This window comes from Tamandua tetradactyla, chromosome 5, assembly GCF_023851605.1.
Source record: "Tamandua tetradactyla isolate mTamTet1 chromosome 5, mTamTet1.pri, whole genome shotgun sequence".
Taxonomy (NCBI): Eukaryota; Metazoa; Chordata; class Mammalia; order Pilosa; family Myrmecophagidae; genus Tamandua; species Tamandua tetradactyla.
This window is the reverse complement of record NC_135331.1, coordinates 134,932,367-134,942,215: the sequence shown is the minus strand read 5'-3', so window position 1 is coordinate 134,942,215 and position 9,849 is coordinate 134,932,367.

Genomic DNA, 9,849 nt, shown 5'->3' with positions numbered 1-9,849 from the left:
AGCAAATTTTGAGATCATGAAGTGTGAATCCTCTAAATTCTTCATTTTGAAGAATATTTTGGCTATTCTGGTTCCCTTGTATTTCCATTTTAATTTTAAGTCCAGCTTGTCAATTTCTTAAAAAAGGTACAATTTCACAAATTAAAAGTCCAAAATTAAGGCATTGCTAAGAGTATGCTTTCCCTGAAGTTTATAGTGTTTTGACTGCAGGCTTACCAGCAACCCACAGGTCAAACTCTACCTCAATATGGTCACCTGTCTCCTTCTGTCTTCTACGTCTGTGTCCAAATTTCTTTACCTTATAAGTACTTCAGTTATATTTGATGAAGAGCCATGCTGATTCAGTTTGGCCTCACTTTAATAACATTTTCAAAGATCTTATTTACAAAGGTGTTCACATCCACAGGACCAAGGATTAGGACTTGACATGTTTTTGAGAGAAATATAATTCAATCCATAACATCTTCTTATCCATGAACATGGGATGTCTTTCCATTTACTCAGAGTACATGTTTTTCACTTTCTTTGTTAAATATACTCAAAAGTATTTTACTCTCTTTGATATTATTTTAAATGAAATAGTTTCCTTAATTGAATTTTTGTTTGTTCATTGCTAATATAAAGAAATACACATGACTTTTATATATTGATCTTTACCCTGCAATGTTGCTGAACTCTTTTACTAGTTCTAATGGATTTTAGTGGATTCCTTAGGATTTTCTAAATACAAGATCATGTCATCTTCAAACAGATATAACTTAACTTATCCTTTCCTATTTGGATGTCTTGTATTTCTTTTTCTTGCCTGTTTGTTCTGGCAAAATCTTCCAGAATGTTGAGTTGCAGTGGTGAGAATGGGCATCCTTGTCTTGTTCCTGATGTTAGAGGGAAGTCTTTCAATCTTTCACCATTAAGTAGGTTGCTACTGGTGGGCTTTTCAGATATGTTCTTTATCATTTTGAGGTATTTTCCTTCTATTCCTAGAGTTCTAAATGTTTTTATCAAGAAGTGTTGCTTAATTTTGTCAAATGCTTTTTATGCATCAATTGAGATGATTATGTGGATTTTTTCTTAATTGTTTTAGTTCTATGTAGTACATTAGTTGATTTTCTTATGTTGAGCAAACCTTGTATACCAAAGAGAAATCCCACTTGATCATGGTGTACAATTCCTTTAATATGCTGTTGGATTTGGTTTACTAGTATTTTGATGAAGATCCACCCTGTTATTTATGTATTTTTTCCTTATTTTTTCTCCTCTGTCTATAACCTGGTGTCATGGTTAAGGACACGTGTCAACCTGGCCAAGTTGTGGTACCTGTTTATCTGATTGGGCAAGCGCTGGCCTGTCTGTTGCAATGAGGACATTTCATAGGATTAGATCATGATCATGTCAGCTGCATCCACAGCTGATTCCATTTGTAATCAGCCAAAGGGGAGTGTCTTCTGCAATTAGTGATGCTAAATCTAATCATGGGAAGCCTTTTAAGGAGGACTCAGAAGAGACAGGTTCCATTCCTGCTTTGGCTGGTGAGCCTCTCCTGCGGAGTTCATATAGGCCATCCATCGGAGTCGTAGGCTTTGCAGCCTGCCCTGTGGATTTTGGACTCTGCATTCCTGCGGTCACATGAGACACTTTTATAAATTTTATATTTGCAAGTGTTCCCTGTTGATTCTGTTTCTTTAGAGAACCCTAACTAATACACCTGGATAAAAGGAGCATCAGACAGAAGGTTTTCTCAATCACATAGTCACCATGTAAAAGCTATATAGTTAGACAATCATCTTCAAAAATCAAGGCTACTGGAACACAACTCAACAGTTTCAGGTACTTCCCTCCAGCCACTCTAATATACCAAAAACTAAAATTGGATATCTGTATAATACATAAGAATATCCAGGATAACCTCTTGACTCTTTTTGAGATCTCTCAGCCACTAAGACTTTATTTTGTCTCATTTCTCTCTTCCACCTTTTGTTCAAGAAGTCTTTTGCAATCCTGTGATGCCAGGAGTCCTGTTCCATATTGCCAGCGAGTTTTAAAGCCCTGGGAGTCATGTCTTACATGGAAGAAGGACAGTGAGTTCACCTGCCAAGTTGGCTTAGAAAGTGAGGCCACATCTGGGCAACAAAAGGGGCACTCTGGGGGGGGGGGTGACTCAGGCATAATTATAAGTAGGCTTAATCTCTCCTTTGCAGAAATGTTTCATAGGGTTAAATACCAATATCGATGGTTCAGCCTATTGAGTTTGTTGTCCCCACTGCTTACAAGCATATCAGGAATTCCCTGGATAGGGAAGTTTAATATTTCCTCCTTTCTCCCCAGTCCCCAAGGGGACTAGGTGAATACTTTTTTGTTCTCTTAGCAAATTACTCTAGGATATACCAGGACATCACACTAATCTGTATAAACCAACAGGATCTCATGCCCTATTCAAGACTCCATGTAATAATAATGTTCAAATAAACTGACCATACAAGTTAAATTAGATAGTGCACTACCCAAAATACAAATTTTCTACCAAATAAACATCTCTCCTTTTGGTCTCACATAGAAGTTAAAGTTTTAAGATATGGACCATGTCATATCTTACCCTGTACTCTGATTGACCTTAGTGTTATCCAGATCAGCTTCATTCATATCTCTAGTCAAAGTCTGATCACTTTTTCAACTTTTTTAGTAGTTACTGTATGGGGTAATGTTGAGTTTCATAGTTTCAGTGCTCTAACTCTGAGTCTCAGGTGTTACATAAATACCTGAAGTTTCAGGGAATGACCAGATCATGTGCAAAAAGCCTAGTATCTCAGAAATAACATTTACAACTCCTGAATATATATGACTGCTGTAGGAGCTTGCAATCTAAAACCCTTTACTATAGGCTGCCTATAGTAAACTTGATAACCCATGCTCTCAACTGCAGTTCTTTGCATTTATATATTGTAGTTAGCCATATGAGTGAGGCATAATGATAACACCTGTCTTTTGTTTCTGACATTTCATTCTACATTCTGTCCTCAAGGTGCCTTCACCCCACAAGTTCATTCCTTATTGTATCCACTCAGTAGTCTGTTGCATACACCACAGTTCTCCCTTCCATTCCTCAGCCATTATACCCTTAGACCATCTCCATCCAATGTGAATTACTGCCGGCATAAACACCAGTGTGCAAATGTCCATTCGTGTCCCTCCTCTCACTTCCTCTGGTTACATACTTAGCAATGGGGTTATAAGTTTATATGGCAACCCCACCCCTAGCCTCCTGTGGAACCAATATACTGCCCACTGGAGGGACTTTCCTCTCAGCTTCCCTACCAACAGAGAATTGTACATCTCTTTTTCCATATTTTCTGTAGCATTTTTTTCTCTCTGCTCATTTTTAAACAGTTTTATTTGTACATCATACAGTCTAACCTAAGTAAATAGACATGGCTTTGTCACCATAATCTATATGAAGACATTATCTTTTCTTCCAAAAAGAATCCATACACCTCCCCTATGCCCCCCATTTAATTTTGTCACAATGGATTTGTTAGATTTAGTGGAAGCATGTTACAGTGCTACTATTGACTATAGACCTTAGCTGGCATTGATTGTATTTTTTTCTATTCAACACCTTGCAATGTTGACATTCATTTGTTCTCCTCCATGCAAAAACGTTTTTATGCTTGTACATTTAATCCCCCTATTGTCTACTCTAGGCATTCCTAAGTTATACCATCTCAGTCTTTATCCTCTAGGTTTCATTTTGGTGTTATATGTGCCCCCATCCCTTCTCTCTCAACCATACTCACATTCAGCTTCATTCAGTATACTTATGTGATTGTACTACCAAAAGACAGTATTGAGCTATCCATTTCTGAATTTTTGCAGTCAGTCTTATTGCACATTCTGTATTCCTTCACCACCAAATGCCCAATCTCTAGCCTCTTTCTATCTCCTAATAGTGTGTTCTTAACATTAACTCTCAAAGTTCACTCATTAATGTTAGTTCATATTAGTGAGACCACATAGTAGTCATCCTTTTGTTTCTGGCTAATTTCACTCAGCATAATGTCCTCAAAGTTTTATCCACATTGTTGCATGCTTCATGACTTTATGCTGTCTTACAGTTGCATACTATTCCATCATATGTATATAACACAGCTTGTTTAACCACTTATCTGTTGATGGACATTTGGGCTGTTTCCATTTCTTGGCAATAATAAATAATGCTGCCATAAACGTCAGTGTGCAAATGTCTGTTTGTGTCTTTGCCTTCAGTTCCTCTGGATATATACCTAGTAATGGGTTTGCCAAATTATATGGCAATTCTATACTTAGCTTCCTGAGGAACTGCCAAACTGTCTTCCAGAGTGGTTGTACCATTTTACATTCCCACCAAGAGTGGATAAGTGTGCTTCTTTCTCCACATCCTCTCCAGCACTTGTTGTTTTCTATTTTTTATTTTTGATCAAGGCCAGTCTAGTGGGTGTGAGATGATATCTCAGTGTGGTTTTTGTTTGAATTTTCCTAAAAGCCAGTGAAATTGAGCATCTTTTCATATGCCTTTTATTCATTTGTATTTCATCTACTGAAAAGTTTCTGTTCATGTCTTTTGCCCATTTTTAATTGGGTTTTTCCTCTTTCTTTTTGTTGAATTGTAGAATATCTTTATAAATTCTGAATATTAAACCATTTTCTGATATGTAGTTTTCAAGTATTGTCTCCCATTGTGTAGGGGGCCTTTTTACTTTCCTGATGAAGTTCTTTGGTACACAGAAATGTTTAATTCTGAGTAGGTCCCATCTACTTATTTCTTTTTTCATTGCTCATGCTTTGGGTGTAAGGTCTAGAAAACCACCTCCTATCACAAGATTTATAAGATACTCCTCTACATTTTCTTCTAAAAGTTTTATAGTGTTAGTTCTAATGCTTAGGTCTTTGATCCATTTTGAGTTTGTATAGGGTGTGAGATGTGGATCTTCTTCATTCTTTTGCATATGGTTATCCAGTTCTCCAAATACCATTTGAAGAGACTGCTCTGTCCTAGTTGGGTTGGCTTGATCACTTATGAAAGATCAATTGTCTATAGATGAGAGGGTCTATTTTTGAATACTTAATTCAATTCCTTTAGTCTGTATATCTATCTTTATGCCAGTACCAGGCTCTTTTGACAACTATAGGTTTTTAAGATGCTTTAAAGTCAGTAGTGTGAAACCTCTCAGTTTATTTTTCTTTCTCAAGATATTTCCAGCTATTCAGGGCACTGCTCTTCCAAATAAATTCAGTTATTAATTTTTCCATTTCTCCAAAGTAATTTTTGGGATTGTAATTAGTATTGCATTGAATATATAAATCAATTTGGGTAGATGACATCTTAATTGTATTTAGTCTTCCAATCCATCAACATGATACATCCTTCCATTTATTTAGGGCTTCCATGATTTCTTTTAGCAATTTCTAATAGTCTTCTGTGTATAAATCTCTTGTATCCTTAGTTAAATTTATTCCTAATTATTTAATTCTTTTGGCTGCTATTGTAAATGGAATTTTTCTTTCAAGATTTCCTCCTCAGAGTGCTCATTACTAGTGTATAGAAACACTACTGATTTTTGGATGTTAGTCTTGTACTCTGCCTCTTTACTGTACTCATTTATTAGCTCTAGTAGCTTTGCTGTAGATTTTTCAAGATTTTCAGCGTATAGTATCATATCATCTGCAAACAGTGAAAGTTTTACTTCTTTCTTTCCAATTGATTGGCTTTTATTTCTTTTTTTTTCTTTGTCTAATTGTTCTGGGTAGCACTTCTGGCACAATGGTGAATAACAATGGTGACAGTGGGTATCCTTGTCTTGTTTCTGGTCTTAGAGGGAAAGCTTTCAGTCTTTCCCCATTGAGTATAATGTTAGCTGTCGGTTTTTCATACATTCCTTTATCATGTTGAGGAAGTTCCCTTCTATTCCTATCCTTTGACATGTTTTCATCAAGAAAGGATTCTGAATTTTGTCAAATGCATATTCTGTGGCAATTGAGATGACCATATGGTTTTCTCCTTTCACTTATTGATATCATGTATTAAATTAATTTATTTTCTTGTGTTGAACCAGCCTTGCATACCTGGAATAAATTCCACTTGGTCATGGTGTATAAGTTTTTTAATGTACAGCTGGATTTGATTTGTGATTATTTTCTTGAGTTTTTTTTTTTTTTTTTTGCATGGGCAGGTCTTGGAATTGAACCTAGGTCTCCAGCATGGCAGGTAAGAATTCTGCCACTGAGCCACCGTCGCACTGCCCTTTTCTTGAGTATTTTTGCATCTATATTCATTAAAGAGATTGGTCTGTAATTTTCTTTCCTTGTAATGTCCTCATCTGGCTTTGGTGTTAGGATGATATTGGCTTCATAGAATGTGTTAGGTAGGTTTCCCTCATCTTAAATGCTTGATAGAATTTACATGTGAAGCCATGGGAACTTCTTGACAATTGAGTCAATCACTTTACTTGTGATTGGTTTGTTGAGGTTGTCTAATTCTTCTTGAGTCAATTTTGGTTGTTCATGCCTTTCTAGGAAGTTGTCCATTTCATCTGTGATGTGTAGTTTATTAGCATATAGTTGCTCATTTTATCCTCTCATTACCTCCTTTATTTCTTTGGGGTCAGTGGTTATGTCTCTTCTTCCATCTCTGATTTAATTTATTTTCATCTTTTCTCTTTTATTTTTGTCAGCCCAGTTAAGGATCCATCAATTTTATTGATTTTCTCAAAGAAACAACTTCTGATTTTGCTGATTTTTTCTATTTTTTTTTTTTTGTATGCTGTTTGATGGGGTCACATTTCATTTTTTTCCCTACGTTAGTATCCTATTATTGCAGCACCATTTGTTGAAGTGGTTTGTTTGTTTGGGAAGTGCATGGGCCAGGAATTGAACCCAGGTCTCCTGCATGGCAGGTGAGAATTCTACTACTGAACTACTCTTGTAACACCCTTTATTTATTTTTTATTTCCAATTTTATTTATTTATGATCTAATCTATAAAGATTTATAGATTAGATTGTTTAATTGTTTTACATTTGAAGTCTAATTTGTCAGATATTAGTATAGCTACATCTGCTCTATTCTGGTTGCTGTTTTCATGAATATCTTTTTCCAGCCTTTCACTTTCAGCCTATATTTGTCCCTGATTCTAAAGTGAGTTTCCTCTAGACAGCATATAGATAGGTCCTGTTTTTAATCGGTTCTACCAGTCTGTGTGTTTTGATTGGGGGAGTTTAAACCATTAACATTTAATGTTATTACAGTAAAGGCAGCACTTTCTTCAACCACTTTTTTTTGCATCATATCTATTTTTTTCTCTCTTCACCTTTACTGATAGTCTTCAGTTCTACACTATTCTCCAGACCTCTCTCTCCTGTCTTTATCTCTGTGCCTGTAGTGCTCCCTTTAGTATTTCTTGTAGAATCAGTCTCTTAGTCACAAATTCTCTCAGTGACTGTTTGAAAATATTTTGATCTCCCCCTTGTTTTTGCTGGACAGTTTTGTTAGGTATGGAGTTCTTGTTTGGCAGTGTTCTAGTTTGCTAGTTGCCAGAATGCAACACAAGAGATGGATTGGCTTTTAATAAAAGGGGATTTATTTTGTTAAAAACATGTAGTTCTTCAGAGGAAAGGCAGCTAACTTTCAACTGAGGTTCTTTCTTATGCAGGAAGGCACAGGGGAATCTCTGCTGGCCTTCTCTCCAGGTCTCTGGGTTCCAAGAACTTTCCCTGGGGTGATTCCTTTCTGCATCTCCAAAGACCTGGGCTGAGCTGCAAGTGCTGAGATGAGGTATGCTGAGCTGCTTAGGCTGTGCTACATAGATCTCTCTCATTTAAGCATCTAGCCAATTAAATCAAACATCATTTATTGCAGCAGGCACACCTCCTAGCTGACTGCAGATGTAATCAGCAACAAATGAGCTTCATGTACCATTGGCTCATGTCCACAGAAACAGAACTAGGCACCTTCATCTGGCCAAGCTGACACCTGAACCTAGCTACCACAGGCAGTTTTTCTCTTTTAGAATCTTAAATATGTTATACCACTGCCTTCTCACCTAGACGATTTCTGCTGAGAAATTCACATGTAATCTTGTCAAGCTTCCTTGTATTTGATGGATTGCTTTTCTTTTGCTGCTTTCTAAATTCTCTCTTTGTCTTTTACATCTGGCAATCAGATTAGTAGGTATCTTGGAGTAAGACTATTTGGATCTCTTATATTTTGGGTATGTTGCCCTTCTTGGATCTGTTATTTTATGTTTTTCAATAGAGATGGGAAATTTTTTTTTCAGTGATTGTTTCCTTCATCATTCTCTCTGCCCTTTTCCCCTTCTCTTCTTCTGGGACATCCATAACACATATATTTGTGTGTTTCATTTCATGATTCAATTCCCTGAGGCCCTCCCATATTTCTTCATTATTTTCCCTTTCTTTTATTTTGTGTGTCAAATTTCACATGCCCCAGTAGGTTCTTTTGGCCACTATTTTAAATGGAAGTTGTTCCTTAATTGTCTCCTGAGAGGAATCATTACGTTTTGTATAGAAGTGTTACTGTTTTTTGTACATTAATCTTGTATCCTGCCACTTTGCTAAATTTGTTGATTAGCTCAAGTAGCTTTGTCATAGATTTCTTAGGTTTTTCTTCATATAGGATTATGTCAGTTGCAAATAATGAAAGTTTTACTGCTTCTTTTCCTATTTGGATGCATTTATTTTTTTCTCCTGTATAGTTGCTCCCAGCCAGGACTTCTAACACAATGTTGAATAATAATGGCTGCTGGTTTAAAAGTGTCACGTACCCCAGAAAAATCATGTCATTTAATTCATATTCAATATTGTGTGTGAAAAACTTTGACTAGATTATTTCCATGGAGAGTGACCCACCAAAAGTGGGTGTGATCCTTTGATTGGACTGTTTCCATGGATATGTGAAACATGCAATTGTGGTTGGGACCTTTTGATTAGATGTGACCCCCTCATTCAAGGTGGGCATAGGTTCATTTACTAGAGTCCTTTAAAAGAGGAAACATTTTGGAGAAAGCCTAGAGTTGACAGAGAATCTTGGAGAAGAGTTGCTTCATAGCCTATATGAGACCCACATGTTTGAAGATGCAAAAAGTAAATGCCCCCAGGTAAGATGTTGGAAACCAGCAGCCAAGCACCCCAGCAGATTCCAGCCATGTGCTGTCACAGCTAACAGGGTTGGTCTGAACCCATTGGCCTTTCTTGAGTCAAGGTGTCTTTCTCTGGTTGCCTTATTTTGGACATTTTTATGGCTTAAGAGCTGTAAGCTTGCAATAAATACCCTTTTATATAGGCATTCCATTTCTGGTATTTTGCCTTCTGGTAGCTTTAGTAAACCAAAACATTTGGTGACAATGGGTATCGTTTCATTTTTGACCTTAGGGGGAATGTTTTCAATCTCTCACTGTTAAATAAGTATGAAACGATGGGTTTTTCATATATGCCCTTTATGACATTGATAAAGTTTCCTTTGATTCCTACCTTTTGAATTGTTTTTATTAGGAAAGGATGCTGAATTTTGTTGAATGTGTTTGTACATCAGATGATATGATTATGTGATTTTTCTCTTTTGATTTGGTTATGTACTGTATTATGTTGATTGATTTTCTTGCATTGAACCACCCTTGCATTCCTGATATAAACCTTACTTGGTCATGATACATAATTCTTTTAATGTGCTGTTGCTTTCAATTTGCTAGTATTTTGTTGAGAATTTTTGCATCTATGTTCATTAGGGAGATTGGTCTGTTTTTCTTTTCTTGTAGTGTCTCTATCCAATTTTGGTATTAGTGTGATGCTACTTCATAAAATGA